Source organism: Tamandua tetradactyla, chromosome 8, assembly GCF_023851605.1.
Source record: "Tamandua tetradactyla isolate mTamTet1 chromosome 8, mTamTet1.pri, whole genome shotgun sequence".
In the NCBI taxonomy this organism is placed as follows: Eukaryota; Metazoa; Chordata; class Mammalia; order Pilosa; family Myrmecophagidae; genus Tamandua; species Tamandua tetradactyla.
Genome location: NC_135334.1, coordinates 31,091,605 through 31,112,165, shown reverse-complemented (window position 1 = coordinate 31,112,165; position 20,561 = coordinate 31,091,605). Strand labels below are relative to the sequence as shown.

Genomic DNA, 20,561 nt, shown 5'->3' with positions numbered 1-20,561 from the left:
TCCTTTCCAGTACTTTCAGATCTACTAAGGTGTATCTAGAAAATTTACTATTGTGGAAAATGAAGACTGCTTAAATTAAATGGGGGTAGGAGGAGGGCCTATGGTTTTTCTTTTTGATTAATTGCTGTAACACTGTTTTCCAGGCGGCTGAGGGAGTTTCATATTTTCTTTAGACATCATTAGACACCAAAGCTCTTGAAGGACAATTTTGATACTATATGAATTCTGCCATTTTGCTAGCACTGAAATGGCTCTTGGGTCCACCACTCCATTAGAACTATTAACTCCATTCATTTTAATTTTTTTACAAATCTTACAAAGGGGTTTGCTTCTGGGTTATTTAGGTCTATACTCAGTTTTCATAAGTTGTTCTTAGAAGCCCAATTACCATCCCTGCCCATCTTGTAAGTGTCATGTCTCTGTCATCTTCTAGACCCCAGCTAACTGTGGCATCACCTGTTCCTTTTTGGTTCTTGGAGTTCTTCCAACAGCTGCAAATTGCAAGGGACTTTTACTCCTGAGCCCGTAGTGGCTGCTGTCTTGTGTTACTGTCACTACCCATATATACCTTTAATCAACTAAGATTATGTACAAATGGCCATTCTTTTCTTGCTTCTGCAGTGACTGGGAAAGGATGGTGTGGCTGGGAGTCTTTGGATGTAGGTTCTAATCCAAGGTCTGAGTTCACTGTCCTGCATTTATCTTAATGATTTGTTTGGACTGCTATTGCCTCATGCGTAAAACAAGAGGATTAGATGAGAAGATTGGCAAAGCCCTTTGCAGCATTAATAGCTTATGATGCCTTGTAATTTTAGAAGAGGACACAGTTCAGACGAATACACAATTTTAACTCAATTTCCCTTGCAAGAATATTAATAATAAGATGTAGTTGATCTAACCAAGTAACAAACTGAGAAAAAGAAACTGTGTATTAATGATATTTGATTAGATAATATCTAAATTCTTTCTGACTTTGAAATTCTATGATCCAAATAATACTACATTATAATCTCATTGAATTTTACATCAAGGGGCTTTCATTTGATTTATCCTTTTTGAACATCCGAGGGACAACATGACAGTATTGGTTAGGAGTGTTACTTAATCCACAGGCTACAAATAAAGGAACTACAGATTAAGTGGGTGCTCTTGGGTCACGCGGCTAGTTGGGGACAGAGCTGGGGCAGACTCTGCTCCATCACTATGCAACAGTATTCCCAGGCTCAATAAATATTAACTGTTAAAGAAGGTTGCCAAACACATTACAATGTTTTATTCTAGTTTGGCAGATGAGTAATCCTCAGTGATGCATTCCTATTGAAAAGTTCAAAGTCTAAAGTACAACGGTTTGTGAGTCATTTGTATAGCCAGCCAAAAAAGGTTAGAGTGACACTATTTTGCAACTTTCCCTTAATTCTAAATCAGAACAGATGAAATGGTTTTTCTTTTTCTTTTCAACTAAAATAGTAGAGTGATTAATATGCGAAATTCTTTGACTTTAAGATAGATTCTCTAAAAACAATGATCTATGCTGCAGAAGATATTTAACAACTATGACAAAGTAATTCGTCTTTCAACTACATATGCCTATATTAAATATTATTTTTGTGAAAATGATCATTTATCATGTCTCCACTGTTTTAAAATACTAATATATTTATTGTTATTGAAGTAGTTTAATTCTTATATCGGAGTTACATATATACATAATAAGAAAAAATTCTATCAGCACAGAAAGGTATAAAAAGAATATGATATCCATCGCATTCCAATGCAGGTCCATTCTCCAGAAACTAGCACTGTTAGCAAATACTGTTGCTAGATCTTCTAATAGTTACCATTTGTATTAGTTTGTTAAGCTGCCAGTATGCAATATACAGAAATGGAACAGCTTTTATAAAAGGAATTAATAAGTTACAAGTTTACAGTTCTACTGCCTAGAAAATGTCCAAATTAAGGCACCAACAAGAGGTTACCTTCCCTCAAGAAAGGTTGACGCTGTCTGGAACACCTCTGTCAGCTGGGAAGGCACATGGCTGGCATCTGCTGGTCCCTTTCTTCTGGGCTCTGTTGCTTTCTGCCTCTGTTTCCTGTGGGGTTTCCTCACTTGTCTTTGTGGGCCTTCACTTAGCCCCTTTGGGACACAACTCTGGGTTCTGGTTTGCTTATCATCTCATGGGACAGCACTTGGCGATGTCTGCTGGGCTCTGTCTATGTCTGGGCATCTGCTCTCTCTGTTGGCACTGTAAGCATCTCCAAACATCCGTGTCTCTGTCAGCTCTGAAGCAACTATTCTCTAAGAGTCTGTATCTGCTCTGAATTTTCTCCAAAATCTCCTCCTTTTAAAGGACTCTAGTAAATTAATAAAAACCTCTTGAAGGGGTGGAGTCACATCTCCATCTAATCAAAAGGTCACACTCACAATCGGGTGTGCCACTTCACTGTGAAAATGATCTAATCAAACATTTCCACTCTATGATACTGAATCAAGATTAAAATAAATGGTTGTCCCCACAAGTTTGGGTCATGATTAAAACATGGCTTTTCTGGCTTCCATAATAGTTTCAAATAGTACACCATTAAAATTTAAAATAATATGCTTACAACTCTTTTTCTAAATTTATCAACTTTGCACAGTGTTTTACTTTGCCTGGGCTGCTATAATAAATACCACAAACTGCTTGGCTTAAACAACAGGAATTTACTGCCTCATAGCTTTGGAAGCTAGAAATCCAAACTCAAGAGGTAGGCAGGCCCTGTTTGCTCTGAAGTCTGTAGTGTTCTGGTGGAGGCTCAGTCTCTGCCCCCATCACGTGGTGATGTGTCTCCTTTGGTCTTCTCATGTGGTTTCCGTTTCTGTGTTCAAATTTCTTTTGCTTATAAGGACTCCAGTCATATTGGATTAAGGCCCACCCAAATTCAATTTGACCTCTTTTTAATAGGTTCTTCAAAGATATCATCTACAAATGAGTTCATGCTCACAGGACCAGGGGTGCAACTTGAACATATCTTATAGGGAACATGATTCAATCCCCAACACAGTTTCTACTGACATCCCCCTATGAAAGATAAGGAACTTTTTAGGTTTATACTTCCTCCCAATTTCTCTGTTCCCCTCCATTTCCTAATTTGTATTAGTTACATTATTAGATTTTCAATTTTTCCAAAAAGTATGTTTTTAGAAATTTATTAAAATTATTCTTTATGACTTTAAGTAATGTACCTAAACTTCCATTTCTGGATTTATTTATTTAGATGGGATCTTTTGACTCCCACTTATGTAAGAGAGGCTACCTCTCAATGTTGGTATACATATGCACACACACACATTTTATATGGTCAAGATTTACTATATTTACCTTTGCCCTGTAGCGATAATCAGGTCTTCTGAGGATTAAAAGAGGTAATTCATATAAAGCACCCAGCACAGTGCCAGACACACAGTCTCTTTTTAAATACTAGTTGCTATTAACAACTTAGTAGTGTGGGTGAATTTATTGAGAAAGAAATGCAACATTTTTAAAGTAAAATTTTGCAGCTCAAATGTGATTCTTCTAAACTTCAAGGTCTGAGGACCCTCTCTCTCTGTTCCAGTTTGAAACTGTCATGTACCCCAGAAAAGCCATGCTCTTTAATCCTCATTCACTATTGCTGGGTGGGATCTTTTTTATTGTTTCCATGGAGATGTGACCCACCCAATTGTGGGTGGTAACTTTAGATGAGATGGTTTCCATGGAGATATGTCCCCACCCATTCAAGGTGAGGTTGCTTACTGGAGCCTTTTAAGAGGGAACCATTTTGGAAAGAGCCAACAGAGCCCACACTTTTGTGGGCCAGAGACTTTTGGAGAAGGAAAATGCCCCTGGGGGAGCTTCAGGAAACAAGTCAGGAGAGAAAGCTAGCAGATGTCCCCATGTGCCTTCCTACCTGACAGAAACCCTGAATTTATCAGCCCTTTCTTTGGAGTTAAGGTATCTTTTTTTGGATGCCTTAGTTTGGATATTTTATAACTATAAACTTGCAACTTAATAAATTCCTTTTTAAAAGCTGCTCCACCTCTTTTGTTGCTCAGATGTGGTCTCTCTCTCTCTAAGCCAACTTGGCAGGTGACTCACTGTCTTCCCCTCCCCCACCCCCACTCACACATGGGACCTGACTCAGGGGTGTAAATCTCCCTGGCAATGTGGGACAGAATTCCTAGGATGAGCCAGGACCCAGCATCATGGGATTGAGAAAGCTTTCTTGACCGAAAGGAAGAAATGACAAATGGGAAGAGAGAAATGAGATAAAATAAAGTGTCAGTAGCTGAGAGCTTTCAAACAGAGTCTAGAGGTTATCCCAGAAGTTATTCTTTTGCATTATATAGAGCTATAAATTTCCAAGCACAGCACCACAATAAGTTGTAGAACATATTTCAGGCTTTGACATGGGTTACAATTTATGCATTATATAGAGATCGCTTTTTGTTTATGGTGTATTGGAGTGGCTGGAGGGAAATACCTGAAACTGTTGAGGTGTGTTCCAGTAGCCTTGATTCTTGAAGACGCTGGTATATAGCTTTTACAATGTGACCACATGATTGTGAAAACCCTGTGTCTGATGCTGCTTTTATCCAGGGTATGGACAGATGAGTGAAAAAATAAGGATAAAAAAAATAAATTATAGAGGTGATAAGGGTAAAAAAATTGGGTAGATTGAAATACTAGTGGTCAATGAGAGGGAAGGATAAGAGGTATGGGATATATGAATTTTTCCTTTTTTCTTGTTATTTCTTTTTCTGGAGTGATGCAAATGTTCTAAAAATGATCATGATGATGAATACACAACTCTGTGATGATATTGTGAGCCACTACCAGGTATGGACTGTATGTGTATAAAGATTTCTCAATAAAAAAAAATATAAAAAAACACACAACTGTTTTGTTTCTGGTATATTGCATACCAGCAGCTTAACAAACTAAAACACCCTCCCTCCCTCCCTCCCTCTCACTCTTCCTTCCCTTTTCCTTTCTTTCTGGCTTTCTTCACTTCCTCTGAGTCATACTCAGTTGGTATTGCTTTTTTTTTCTTTCTTGGAATGATTTTAATTTGCTGGAATAATTCTTTGAGTTTTTGTTTTGTATAGGAAATAACCTCTGCTTTCTTGAATATCCAGAAATCTCTTTATTTAGCCCTCACATTTGATGGCTAGTTTGGCCAGGCTTAGAATTCTAAGATCCACATTTCCCTCAGAATTTTGAAGACAATTCTGTCAATAGAATGTAGAATCTACAAGGGCAGGATTTTTGTTTTTTTTTTCCTCTTTGGAAGCTTTTAGGATTTCCTTCTTGCTCTTAGAGTTCTAAAATCTTACCAACATGTCTTTAGATATGTCATTTTTGTTTTTCCTGCTTTGTAACTGGTGGGCTTTTACATGGTCCTCTATACCTTCTGGAAACACATTTAGATAAATACTGGATTTTCTAAGCTTACCTCCATGCGTCTTACTTTTTTTCTCATATATTCCATCGTTTTAGTTCCTTTAATTTATCTTACAGATAACCAACTTGGTCTGCAATATTGTCTGTATTATTATTTAGCCATTCCATTAAAAATTTAATTTTTATTTTCTAAGAATATTTACTTATTCTGATAATTCTTTTTCAGAGCAAACTAATTGTTTTAAGAATGCAGTAGGTTTCTAAATTCCTCTGATGTTCTTAATTAGTATTTTCTTTGCTGTTAATGGTATTATTTTAAAATCTAATATTCTTAATCAGCTATTACAGGTGTTAGGAATGAATTGATTTACACATGCATTGATTAACTTTTAAAAAAATTTCTCTTTCTCTGCTTGGACTATCTTTTTCCTTTTGCCTTTGTTTTATCTATTTGTCTAAGCCTTTTCCTTTCATATTTTTGTTCTCCCAAGTCTGGTGTTCCCCGGTTGTCCCTTAGTATGAATGAACTGAGAATCAAACAAACACCTTGATTTAGCAGTTTCCCTTTCATTGTTTAGGTTTGTTTTTCCCTTGAATAGAATGAATGATGGCATTTCTGTATAAGGAAGTGGGGCTTGTGGACAAGAAGGCTCCTCTGTAGGGTTTCCTGTAAGCCAAGAGCAGCAAGCAGGCAGACTGGTGGTCCCCTATTGCTTTACTCATGGGAGGAAATTGATTTTAAGTTAATTTTCCCCTCTGGGATTCTCCAACACCTCCTTAGCTTCTCTTGGGCCACAAGACCCTCACTAGGAGCCCTCTCTGAGCCGATTGCCTGCTTTTTAGAGGGTAGTGTTCTTTTAGCCTAAGAGCAAAGTCTCAGCTGCCAAGCTCTGTTTACAAAGGTTGGAGGAAAGGGGCCCAGCTGTCCCCAGGCACTGGATCCAGCTCTTTAATGAGGCCACTGATGATTGTCCGACAGCCCATTTGGTTACTGCTCATTTTATTCAGTGACTGAGCACAGAGCTTTTTTGGGGCTTTCTTGGGAAGACACAAGCTCATTTATGGAGACTTGGCCTGCAGTTTCCACTGTGCTTTTCCATCAATCTGTCCATATGCTTTCTATTACTAAATTTCTCAGCACCTCTGCTTTGCTGATGATGTTTTTTGTTTTCTATCATTGTTATTATCTCGTTCTCTTTACATGATCTTTTCTGTCACTTTGAGGGGAATGTGGGAGGTTTTAGAGGTAAATGCATGTGCTCAGTCCACCATCTTGGGTGTGTGCATTTACTTATACACACACATGCACACACATTTAAAAAGCAAATCCAGTGAAGCATCCAATTAATTCTTTGGGGGAAGATGGAGTTCTGTAAGTTATCAGAATACAATCTCTGGATTTATCAATTGATTCAAATATTTTACCCAGTTGATGCTTATTTTAAAAAAAGAATTACTGTCAAACAATGTTTCAGAGATTACAGTTATAAGGTGTGAAAAAGAATAAAACAGAGTTACTATAGCTTAAAATAGATTCCGGAGGTCACTTCTGAGGTTTCTCTTATGCAAATCTCAACCTGATATCACAAACTGCCAAAGCATGCAAAGCCTTAAGCAACAACGTTCCTCAAAACCCTAAGGACAACTGGATACCATAAACAGCCACAAGATAAAGAACTCAGCCAACTATCTAACCTGAAGGACATTTGAAGTGCCTGAAATAACCAGCAATCACAAACAATTTATGTAATTTTCTTTTTCTTTAAAAACCTTTGCCTTGAAGACCCAAGACAGCACACAATTTGATTGCTACCTGAGTCTGTGCTCCTTTAATTGCAATTTTAAGACTCCCAAATAAACGTCTTCGTTACCTTGCAGCTCAGTTTATTTCTTGGTTGACAAAGGTCTGAAAATGAAAAAGTGAAAAGCGATATTTTAGAATTATTTGTATGTGGAAAGGAGGCTTTGATCACTGTTATTAGCTCTTTTCCAGTCTGTTTACCTCTGGCCATAGAATTGAGTAACCCAATTCCATGGGAAGTATGAGGACCGCCATGCCAAGAAACTGCTTTAGTTACAATTCCGAGCTTTTCAAATGTTACATCCTCTGGGCACTAGAATAGTACCTGTAAATTTCATTGGGATTCTAGGGATTCGGTTTTCTTTCCACAGAATTCCTTAAAGAGGTGTTTAATTTATGACTAGAATACCCCCCCAAAAAAAATTACTGCAAAAAAAGAGAACACAAATGGTAAAATGAGCAATGTGCCCCAAAGTTAATAAAATCTGAGCTCTGTCACTCACTAATCTTGCAGCCCTGGGCAAATGATATAAATCTTCCAAGACTCAGATTTGTGAACTTTAAAATGAGTTCAATAATACTACTTACCTCATAGGATGGTTTTTGAGAATTAAACAAGAAAATGTACATAAAGCCCTTAGCACAGTCCCTGGCATCAAGTAAGGTATTTTAAATACCTTAAATTTAGACGTTGGTATTTTTTTTTACTGTTGACATTCTCAAATAATTCACATCTATACTATAGAACGGTTCTGGAATAAACACCCCATCCCATTTTGTTAAAATATTGGTAAAATGTAGGGAAATATTCATTACTTCCTGGTTTCAACTGGCTCCATGCTTTTTTATCCACTCTTGTAGCTTGAGTTCCCATGCCAGTTTTCATCCCTGTGTTTGAAGGATTTATAAAGTCATATACTGTATTTGTTTTCTTTCCTGTTCCATAGGTGAGTATGCCAATAACGCATCTTTTCAAGGAAGGAGGATGGATTCCTTTTCCTGGCCGGGGCTAACCTGCACTGATCCACTGTGATGACTGGTCTGAATCCACTCACTAATTCCAAGGGCTTCTCAGGGTACAAGGAGATGTTTCTGTTTATTTGAAATAGGAGCACCCTTCCTGCTAGCCACCAGAAACAGCTCTTTAAGGAGTTATCCTCAACAACTCAATGAAATTCACATCAGGTCAATGGTTCAGCAAAGGTTTTTTTGAATATCTAAAGTATGTTAGACAAGTGCTAGGGGTACCAGTGTGAGTGATGCATGGCCTGGGGGCTAAGGTGGGGAGGGTTAGTTCCCTGATGAGCGTATCTTTACCCCCTCTCTTTCCCAAAGCATGGATTAGAATTAGACTGTTTCACGCAAGGATAATAAAAAGCTGTCAGAGTATTTAGATGTGTTTTTGCAATGATGGGTCTAGGTTTAGTAGGGTCTACAACAAACACACAGTTTGTTGATGCTCTAAGGAAAAGAAAACAGAGTAAATGAAGGCCCTAAAGGGTGAGCTTTATTAACTTCTTGGTAAAACTGCCTCTGGATTTGAGGAGTGTTAAAATGATCCTTTATCCTCAGACCATACTCCTACACATGCCTAAAATTTCTATCATAATTTTTATTGCACAGTTAAGACATTAAAGGGCTTGGTGACATTGGTAATATTTGGGGACCAGATAATGCCTGCACCATCTTTACTTTCTGCAGCCCACAAGAGCCTCACGGCAAGGATCAGGATCAGAAGATAAACAAGGATTTTTAAATACCATGTTAATGGTAGAAAATTGGGAAAAGCACAAAATACACAACAAATTCCCTTTTGAGTCATTCTAACACCCAGAGATAATCATCATCCACTTTTGGGTGCCTATTTTTCCAGTTTGTTTTATGTTCTCTGAAATTTGTAACGTTTTTTTTTTTTTTTTAATGAAAATATTCCAGAAGACTTCAGGGCCATGCATTTTGTATATTAAGAATTACAGTAGGGCCATGCATTTTGTAAATGTGAACTTCAATATTTTAAGAAAAGTTTTTCTTATGAAAAGGAAAAATAAGACAACTAAACTACTGCTGAACTTATTGTACCAAAGCAAGGCAACTGCTGCCCCCTAAAGGAAAAATGTTAAAATACTGAAGTGACATATTAAGATGATGTCTGACGCATTAAAAGCTGAGATATTAAGGGGAACTAATTTTGTTTTTAATTTTTCTTCCTATTAATGTGTTGGTTTTTTTCCAACCTTGCTTTAAAAAATAATTCATTTGAATAGGTAATACATAAAATAACATGAAATTTAAAATTACAAAATGATATATTGTGAAAAGCAGGTTTTCTACCTCTTTATCCTTCTGACTCCAATTCCTCCCCACAGAGTCAATTACTATTACAGTTTCTTGCACATACTTCCAGAAGCATTCTGTATATGTATAAGACTCAGTGTTTGTGTACACATGTATGTATTTATATAAGTATTAATCTTCCCACAAGTGATAGTATATTGGACCCATTAATCTCCATTTTATTTCTGCTGTGTGCTTTGTTTTGTTTTCCCCATCTTGAGATAGTTCATATTCGCATATATCAGGCTGTTTTTTTTTACACGGGCAGGCACCGGGAATCGAACCTGGGTCCTCTGGCATAGCAGGCGGAGCATTCTTGCCTGCTGAGCCACCATGACCCACCCAGGCTGGGTTTTTTTAATGTTTGCATTGTATTCCAGGACTTGTTTATTCAGTCTTCAATGAACAGATATTTAAGCTTTCTCCAATCCTTTGTTATTTCTTGTTCAATGATATGGTGACCTTGTTTGTACATAAATTTTTGCACATGTGCCAAAATATATATACACTAATGATCCTAGGAAGGAAATTGTTGGTGCTTTGCTTTCTTATACAACTCTCACCATCCCTACTTTCCTTTTCTCATTTTTTTCAATGTCACTATATCAAAAGGTTTGGTTAAGTAAAATGTCAGTGTTAACATTATTGTGATTATCACATATTCACCACTGAATCAAATAGTATATTATATCTTCTTTCTTGTACAGCCTTCTGCTCTTCCTGGTATTGTTAAAAAGAAAGCCATACCTGAAAGAGAACAAATGGTCATCCGATTGCGGAGAAGAAAATAATTTATTCACGATCTTGCAAGAACCTGCAACCAACCGAAAAAAATGATGGCTAGTGCACCAAGCAACTGAAACAGTAGAATTTATTCTTTAAGCCTAGCATGTAGGTCCCTCCCCTGTTTCACCATTGATTGGATACTCCAGAGGTTACAGCCTATTCGGATAGTCTAACTAATTCAAATTTCCCGCCAAAGGTTCCTGCTTTTGATTATGCTTTACATTTCAGTGACCCTGGCCATTACTTATTTAAACTTGCTTCTACCTATTTGGTGCCAATTCTAGGCTTGTGTTAGAGGCTCTCTCCTTTCCCTACCTGCAAGACCAGTTTGAGCTGTCCTGCAGCCCTTCCCTGTACCATCTTGTGTGAAAGCTAAACTTAATTTTATTCTCACAGCATTAATTGCTAAACCCCTCACCCCTGGCCAAATTATTTAGTTTTCTACACACTATTGCTATATATATATATATATATATATATATATATATATATATATATATATATATATATATTTTTTTTTTTTTCCTGAATGATCCAACAGATTTGGGATCCTCTTACCTTCTTTCTAAGAGAGTTGGCAATTCTAAGTTGGCAAACACATTAAATAATCTATCAGTTTTATTCTTCTCCCTACTATTTTCCTGTCACATTTCCACAGTCTCTGTCCTCCAGCTCTGGTTTGGAGCTTGTTGCTAGGTGTCTGTTATGCTAGGACTTCTCTTTGCCATCTTCCTGTGTGGAGCCTCTGGGATTTATTTTTCTTTTATGGATTCCATGCCTTCCTCTTTCTTGTTTACTCCCAAATTTTGTTGTATTGTTTCCTTTGACAGCTTTCTACTGTCATGGTAGGTCAATAATTTGAGATTTTGCATGCCTGAAAGTGCCTTCATTTTTCCCTTTCATCTGTTGGGAGTTTGGCTCGACAATTTTTTTGATCACATAATATTTTCTCTCAGAATTTTGAAGACATTACCCTATTGTCTTCTAGTACACAGCAGTGCCTTTGAAAAGTCTGACACCAGTCAGATTCCCGATCCTTAGAGCAACATTTCCTGATTTTTCATTCTGGAAGTTTTAAGGATTTTCTCTTTATTCCAAGTACTATGAAATTGTAGGATGATGCAACTTAGTAAGTGCGGCAGAGACTGCTAATGGATCATCAACGATCATGTCCTCCTTCCAAGTTACGGGGTGGTTGCTGGGAAGACTCTACCCAGCCAAATGCTACACTTCCACCCCTTACCTACAGGTAGAACCTTGTGACAGGTTATCTCCATGGAAAGGGAGTAGCACTGGTGTACGTCAGCTCACATGGTGGTGATGAGTGGAGGGAATGGAGAGGGGTGGTCAGAAAAGGGTATACACCTAACTCCCAGAAGACAAGTATTAGAGAAGGGGAAGAACCCAAGGGTTCCAAGGTTAGTGTTCATACTTCTACTATGTCCCTGATTTTCAGCCCATTCACCACCTCATTCCTGTCTCATACTGTGCTTGGTGACTCTGAGCCTGGACCCCGCTATATTCTTAGTGGAGAACTGGCTCATGTCTTTTTCACATCCCTTTCTCCAGGTACTACAGTTGTAATTTTTTCTACTCTAATTAGTTGCCTCTCATGCATTCCCTTTCCATCTTTCAAAAATTTATCTGTAATCCTTCTCTGCTGTTCTCTTCATCTTTATGTATTATAACATTTTCCCTCCCTTAACTGTCATTTTGATGGAGTTTGGGTAGGTAGGGGAGTGTATTAGTTTCCAGTGGCTGCTGTAACAAATTATATAAACTTCATGGCTTAAAACAAGAGAAATTCATTCTCTCTCAATTCTGGAAATCAGATGTCAGATCAGTTTCACTGGGCTGAAATTAAGATGAGACAGGTCTGGACTCCCTCCAGAGACTTTAGAGTTGCTCCAGGTGGCTGCTGACATTCATTGGCTTGTGGCTGTATCACTTGTTTCTGCCTTCATAATCATGCCACTGTAGTGAGACCCATTTTTCATACACCGCTGCCCCCTGCTGAAGCAGCTCCCTCCCTAACTAGGCTGCAAAAGTTTCTATTTCTCTTTTCTCTGAAATTCCCACCTACAACCCATAGATAAGTTCTTGTTTTAATAGCTATAGCCAGACCAGGCTTAATTAGCCAAAAATAAGACCTGAACTTAAAAAAGACACTGGGACATAGAATACTCTGTGAGCAAAATAAAAATGAGCAGAGACAAAAGGAGAAAGGAATACTACCCCTGAAAAAAAGGCAAGGGGATCAACCCTTACGAATTCCGGCAACATCACAAGCCCCTTCCTCAAAATAACACAATTTATCAGCCAATGAGAATAACCAAGTTGCAATCCCTAATTTAAATGCAGACACCGCCAATGATAATAGCCAACCTGCAATCCTAATTTGAATGTTTACTAGCCAATCCTAATGTACCAATGGCCCTAATATCCTTAGCACCACCTCCCTTTGTTTAATCCAATAAATATCCCTAATTTTACCAGCTCAGGGAGATGGCTCTGAGGAACTATTTATCCTTCTGTTTCTACAAGAATACCCTTTGCTAAAGAGACTTTTTCTTTTCTCAAAATCCTGGTGTCTACTGATTGATTTTGTGTTCGTCGGGCAAGGACTCACTTTTGGGCTGTAACAATTGGGCACCGCAGATGAGACTTCTGCTTGTAGACTCTGACCCCATGAGACAGTAATATCAGCTGCTAACCCAAAGTGGAAACCTAGATTTCTTTGTCCAGAGGGTCAGTGGACGAAACTCAACTCTGTCCTTGCTGGTGCCACCGATCCTGATGGTGCTTCAATTTTGAAGAGAGAAACAGTCCTGGAACAAGACATCTTCTAGGTGAGTAAGTTTGTTAAAGTGCCTGCTTTTACATGAAACTGTCATACTGGTTTTTGGTTACTGTGTTAAGATTGTAAGTTACAGTCCTACCTTAGCCCAGCTTGGAATTCTGGGTACAGGCCCTGGCATATGAGAGTCAGTCATTGAAGCACTCACATTGGTTGTTGTGGGTTCAAATCCCACTCTGTTTTCCTTTCTTTTACCATTTTGTAGTTTAGAAGATCTTTTGTTAAGGCATCAGAAAGGGCAATTATAATCATGAGAAATGTTACTAGTACTACTAAAAATGGCTGCAGCTTCTAAAATATTTTCTCAATAATTGGTCAACATTTAAATACAACCTATACAAACACAAAAAAATATTTCTGTGCAAAACTGCCTAGCCTCAATATAATTAAAAATCAAGAGAGAAATGACCTGAAAATGGTTCTGTAGAAAAAGAATACTATATCATAATTAAACCTGTATTATAAAAGAGAAGAAAAATGGGATTCAAATCCAATATGTACAATCTTATATGTCTTTGTATCAGAATAACAACTAGTGAATTATATATCTTTGTGTTTTGTGTCTTACTATTTGTGTCTATTTGTTTGATGTATATTTTCCTACCTCTGGATTTTTGTTGTTATTACCAAATCTTTTGAGAACTCAATTCAAATTGCTTAAAAATAAATAAGCATGTACTATCTATCTATCTATCATCTATCTATCTATCTATCTATCTATCTATCTATCTATCTATCTATCTATCTATCTATCTATCTATCTATCTATCTATTCTTGGAGTCCCAGAAATTGGGGAAGCCCAGCTTCTGGTGCTCTTCATTAAATTTCTTACCATCTGGCCAGAATTTTGTTTCAGAAATAAGTACCCTATATAATTTGAGATGGTTAGAACAGTTATTTCTGGATTACTGTAATAACTATTTGTCAAAAATAGTAATAATCTCAATAATCACACAGACTTATTTCACCAATTAAAGACTTCCAAAAATAACTCCTTTGTATCAAAAAATTTACAACTGTCACAGGAAACTTAAATAATGGTCTATGCAAGAGAAGGAAAGTACAGCTAGGAGATATTCCAAGGCAGGAGTTTCCCCAATCCACTTTCTATTGATAGAGTTCATAAAGACAGAACTAGTTTTGCGTTGATTTTTAGTGTTTAATCTGAGAGGAAACACTAGACATTGATAATTGCAGGAGAAAAACTGTTTCCATGTTCTCAAGTGTAAGCTACAAACAGACTGTTGTGATAAAGGCTTGTGATAATTTTTTTATGATAAATCTTGAAGAGATGAGAAAGGTAAGCATGTATTCTATTACACATTTTAGTAAACAGGCAAAAAAACTCAGTAATTATGAACACATTATTGTATACTTGAATACACAATGAGCTTCATGCTTTGCATGTCTTATCTTGATAATAATTTTAAGAATATTTTATCCCGAAGTCCAAAAGTAAAATTTACATATATATAATATATAATATTAGGGATTCACTGTGATTTACATCAGGACTACTGTAACAATAAGAGACCAGAGGTGACCACATTTACCTTGTATGGAGAGGACCGAGGAGTGGCAAGAGAATGAATCACCCATCTCTGTTTTATGCTCACTGCTTCTGCCGAGTCCAGCAGATGGAAAAACTTATCACTTGTTTGTTTCCAAATAGTCAGACAACTCCCATTGGCTTTCCACCATTTATACAAATCCTAAGTCCTAAATATTCAAAGAAAAACTGTGGTGACCCTTCTCTTCTGGTCTCTCTATCAAACTTCTATATCACTTATGACATTATTTCTAATATTCTGCAATCCAAAAACATATAGGTAAATACAAGTTTGTTAATTTTTACTTAACTAAATACATTTAAAAATAGATAAAATACTTTAATTTTGATAATACAACCTTAGTTTTCATATTTATTAAAACATTTTTAGTTATTCAAACATGAGAACTGGAAACCTGTGTCCTTATTTGAAGGAGAACTATTGAATTTATTCTCTAGACGAAAAAGCAGGCCTGAAGTATCATATTATGCTAGAACATTTTAAATATGTTGACATGCTCTCATTTTCTAAACTTCAATGAAAGCTGCTTGTATAAACTATTTAATGAATATCTGCCCCTGTGCCAGTTTGAAAGGATTAGGTACCCTAGAAAAGCCATGTTTTAATCTTGATCCATCTGGTGGAGGCAGTGGTTTCTTTTAATCCCTATTCAGTACTCAAGGTTGGAAACTTGATTAGATTATCTCCACAGAAATGTGACACACCCAATTGTGGGTCTTAACCATTGATTAGAGGAAGATATGACTCCACCCATTTTAGGTGGATTTTGATTTGTTTACTGGAATCCTTTAAAAGGGGAAACATTTTGGAAAAAGCTTCAGAGCCATGAGAGCGACAGAGCCCATATAGCTAGAGACCTTTGGAGATGAAGAAGGAAAATGCCCCTGGGTGAGCTTCATGAAACAAGAAGCCTGGAGAGAAAGCCAGCAGATGCCACCATATTTGCCATGTGCCTTTCCAGTTGAAAGAGAAACCCTGAATATCATCAGCCTTCTTGAACCAAGGTATCTTTCCTGGATGCCTTAGACTAGACATTCCTACAGCCTTGCTTTAATTTGGACATTTTCACAGTCTTAGAACTTTAAACTAGCAACTCAATAAATTCCCCTATTTGAAAGCCATTCCATTTCTGGCATATTGCATTCTGGCAGCTTGCAAGGTAGGAAGGCCCCTATTAAACAAGCAAGATATCAGATGTATTAGAGAAGCCAGAAGATAGGTCCTTACAGTTATTTCTGTTGCTTTCAGTTGCTAGCATACTGGCAACTCACATATATATGTAAGTTACATATATACATGTAACATATATATATGTTTATGTATCCGTGTAGATTCCCATCATTGAATTGACAGGATTGGATTTTTGCCTCCATATAATGGTGCTACTTTGGCATGCCTGATCACTTTTGTCATACAGGAGGAACAGGTTGAAAAGATCCAATCCACCATAAATTGCCACTGAGAACAGAGTGGCACCAGCCACTATGGTAGGTGGAAGAAACACAGATCCCTGTGAGGACACAAAGATGAGACCTAGGCCCATTCCCAGTGGTGCGCCCATGTTCATAAACTTCTCACTGGGAGCATACAGGGCCACTGAAGAGAAGTAGCCCATGATGCCGGCTGTGGACCAAGCAGCTCTGATGAGAAGACAGCCCCTGAGTCGCCAGAGGAGCCATCATTGTACCCATCACACCAGAATGTAGCAACCAAGCAAGATGCTTTGGGCCAGAACGCTGGTCATAGGGTAGCAACCGTACAGCATTCCAGCTCCAATCATGGCTACAAAGGTTGTACCAGTTATTGCCGAAGAGCCTCTCTTCATGAAGTTAATGAGAACAAGAGATCTGCTTGCTGACAAGACAGACAAAGCTGTTGAACCAATACTTCCTGTAAGTACATATAGGTAGAATGAATTCTATTCTTCACATACTGAGGTCAAATTACAGCCCTTTCAATAGCTCCAATCTCACTGGACATTCCCAAGCCATAGTAGTACAGTGCTACCAACAGCAGCTTCTCCAGCAACAAACCATCTTTCCATCTGATCAATTTTAAATATTTTTTCTATCAATGGCTCCTATGCTGTGTCTTTCAGATCTTGGCCATTTTTCCCACTTTGGACCCCAATCCTTGTCTTGCTGGCATACTTTCTGCTAGGTGTTAAGAGCCATTGATTCTTTCTGAAGGAATTCTTCAGACCAGGGGAGGCCTTGTTGAAAGCCAGGTGGAAAACCCTGGAAGGAGACACACAACCTTGCTGCCAGCATGGTTATGCACCTGGTTTACCAAGCAGATCTGAAATGCTTAGTGCCTGGTCACCACCACAGTGCAGGTCCTCTTCTGGGCCAAAAGGCACCAGGTCCTCACCCCTCCCGGGTCTTCTGCCTGACATTCTGGTGCTCTTTAAAACCTGCCTGTCTTCTCCCTCTATGTTCTAGCTTAGTCTAATCCTCTTTTATAACGGTAAGATTTCCCAAATTCTACTGAACAGTCAGTAAATCTTGCAAATAATTCAATCTTATCATTCAGACTTTGGAGCTTGTATACTCAGACCTTTGCTAATTAATTTACAAGACTGCTGGTGAAGGCATTGCAGAAATCTGAATAAACAAAACTAACTGAGAAAAAAAAACAGAAATAAAAGAGATCTTGAGCTATAACTGCAACTAAATAAGCACCAATAACCCTCTAGGCACTATGGCTCAGGGCACTAGTATTTGGGATTACTATAAACAACCTGGACATGGGAGAAACTCCTTAAACTTTTCTGAAAATAGCAGCACCCCTCCATCACCACCAATACTCTTTGTCCTCCAAGTCAATACACTGAATTCTGAGAATCTTGTAATAGAATGGAATGTAATATAAAATAAATACTTTGAATACTTATGTCTGCATAAATACTTATTGCTTATGGTCATTAAAAACTTCTAAGGTTTGTATAAATTAAATTTTCATGCATACCTAATTAAGGATTTAACAAGACTATAGAGTCAAAGCACTTTCATAGACTTCAAAATTCATTTGTATACAATGTATTGTCTTTTTTTAAAATTTAATTTATTTTGTATTATCAAACCGAAACAGCATACAAACATGAACATTCTTAATATAAAAGCATTCCATGTATGGTGTAAAATCAATGGCTCACGATATAATCACATAGTAATATATTCATCACTATGATCACTTTTCAGAACATATGCATAATTCCAGAAAAAGAAATAAAAAGAAAAAAGAAAAAACTCACACATACCATACCCCTTATCCCTCCCTCTCACTGACCACTAGAATTTCTGTCTACTCAATAGATTTTAACCTTTGTTTCCCCTATTTTTTTTCTATATCCCTTACCACTCCCTTTCATTGTTCACTAGTATTTCAATCTACTCAAATTATTTTAACATTTGTTCCCCTTATTATTTATTTTTAATCCATATTTTTTACTCATCTGTCAATATATAGATAAAAGGAGCATCAGACACAAGGTTTTCACAATCACATAGTCACATTGCAAAAGCCATATCATTATACATTCATCTTCAAGCAACATGGCTACTGGAAAATAGCTCTACAGTTTCAGACACTTCCCTCTAGTCTCTCTAATACACCTTAAACTAAAAATGTATCCATACAATGTGTAAGAATAAACTCCAGGATAACCTCTTTGATATCTGTTTGATATCTCTCAGCCACCAACACTTTATTTTGTCTCATTTCTCTCTTCCCCCTTTCGGTCTAGAAGATTTTCTCAATCCCTTGATGCTGAGTCCCAGCTCATTCTAGGATTTCTGTCCCACATTGCCAGGGAGGTTTACACCCCTGGGAGTTACCTTTCATGTAGAGATGGGGAGAGCGGTGAGTTTGCTTGCTGTATTGGTTGAGGGATAGATAAGTCACATCTGAGCCACAAAAAAGGTTCTTTGGGGGTGAATCTTAGGCTTAATTTTAAGTAGACTTAGTCTGTCCTTTGTGGGGATAAGTTTCATATGAACAAATTCCAAGATTGAGGGCTTGGCCTATTGATTTGTTTGTCCCACTGCTTGCAAGAAGAATACTCCAAATGGGGAAGGTGAATTTTCCCCCTTTCTCACCATTCCCCCAAGGGGACTTTCAAATCACTCTGGGATTTATCGGGGCATCACTCTGGACAAGCCTATAAAATCTTATGCCCTATTCAAGGTTCCATGTACTTATGGTGTTCAATTAAATTGTCCATATAAGCTGTATTAGGAAATGCACTAGTCAAAATATAAATTTTGTACCTAATAAACATTTTTTCTTTAGTGTCACACTAAGTTAAAGTTTCAAAATATTAATTACCATTTATTTTTAAAGCCAGCAATATTGACATTCCTTTGTTCTTCCTCATGCAAAAACATTTTTCAATTGTACATTTAGTCACTATGATTGTACACTCTAGGCATTTCTAGATTATATCATCTCAGTCTTTATCATCTATCTTTCCTTCTGGTTTCATTTGTGCCCCAGCCTTCCTCCCTCTATCATTCTCACATTCAGCTTCATTCATTATCGTGCTTCAATTAGGTAGTATTGTGCTATCCATTTCTGAATTTTTATAATTAGTGCTGTTGCACAATCTATACCCTTTCAGCTCCAGTCACCCAAAATCTACCCTACTTCTATCTCTTGATGGCCTCTGTTCTTAATTGAAATTCTCCAAATTCATTCATTAATGTTAGTTCATATCAGTGAGACCATACAGATTTTGTCCTTTTGTTTCTGGCTTTATGTCTTTATTCTGTCTTATAGCTGTGTAATATTCCATCATATGTATATACCACAGTTTTTTTAGCCACTCATCTGTTGACGGACATTTGGGCTGTTTCCATCTGTTGGCAATTGTAAATAATGCTGCTATAAACATTGGTGTGCAAATGTCTGTTTGTGTTCTTACCCTCATGTCCTCTGATTAGATACCTAGCAATGGTATTGCCAAATCATATGGTAATTTGATGCTTAGCTTCCTGAGGAACTGCCAAACTGCCTTCCACAGCAGTTGCACCATTTTACATTCCCACCAACAGTGGAAAAGTGTGCTTCTTTCTCCACATCTTCTCAAGTACTTGTCATCTTCTGTTTTATTGGTAATGGCCATTCTGGTGGGTGTGAGATGATATCTCATTGTGGTTTTGATTTGCATTTCCCTAATAGCCAGGGCAACTGAGCATCTTTTCATGTGCCTTTTAGCCATTTGTATTTCCTCTTCTGAGAAGTGTCTATTCATGTCTTTTGCCTATGTTGTAATTGGGTTGTTTGTTTTTTTGTTGTTGTATTGAAGAATCTCTTTATATATTCTGGATACCAGATCCTTATATGATATATCATCTCCAAATATTGTCTCGCATTGTGTAAGCTGTTGTGGTAGTTAGATTCAGTTGTCAACTTGGCCAGGTGAAGGCACCTAGTTCTGTTGCTGTGGACAAGAGCCAATGGTATGTGAACCTCATCTGTTGCTCATTACATCTGCAGGCTTCTAGGAGGCGTGCCTGCTGCAATGAATGATGTTTGACTTAACTGTCTGGTGCTTAAATGAGAGAGCATAACTTAGCACAGCCCAAGCAGCTCAGCATATCTCATCTCAGCACTCGCAGCTTAGCCCAGGCCTTTGGAGATGCAGAAAGGAATCACCCTGGGGAAAGTTGTTGGAACCCAATGCCTGGAGAGAAGGCCAGCAGAGATCACTCGATGCCTTCTCGCATAAGCAAGAAACTCAGTTGAAAGTTAGCTGCCTTTCCTCTGAAGAATGAACGAAATAAATCCCCTT

At 37.6% G+C, this 20,561-nt stretch overlaps 1 long non-coding RNA gene and 2 pseudogenes across 1 annotated transcript in view; all 3 read right to left on the bottom strand.

The window, feature by feature from the left end:
• Nucleotides 1-13,199, bottom strand: part of LOC143644260 (uncharacterized) — a 30,889-nt gene extending 17,690 nt beyond the window's left edge. The window contains exon 1 of the long non-coding RNA XR_013156579.1: nt 12,971-13,199. This is a non-coding gene — a long non-coding RNA (uncharacterized LOC143644260). The remainder of the gene's footprint in view (nt 1-12,970) is intronic.
• On the bottom strand, nt 118-5,478 carry LOC143643841 (ubiquitin-conjugating enzyme E2 variant 1 pseudogene; annotated as a pseudogene).
• A 2,886-nt stretch (nt 13,200-16,085) lies between the features above and the next one.
• Nucleotides 16,086-17,040, bottom strand: LOC143643323 (growth hormone-inducible transmembrane protein pseudogene; annotated as a pseudogene).
• Between the last annotated feature and the right edge of the window lie 3,521 nt (nt 17,041-20,561).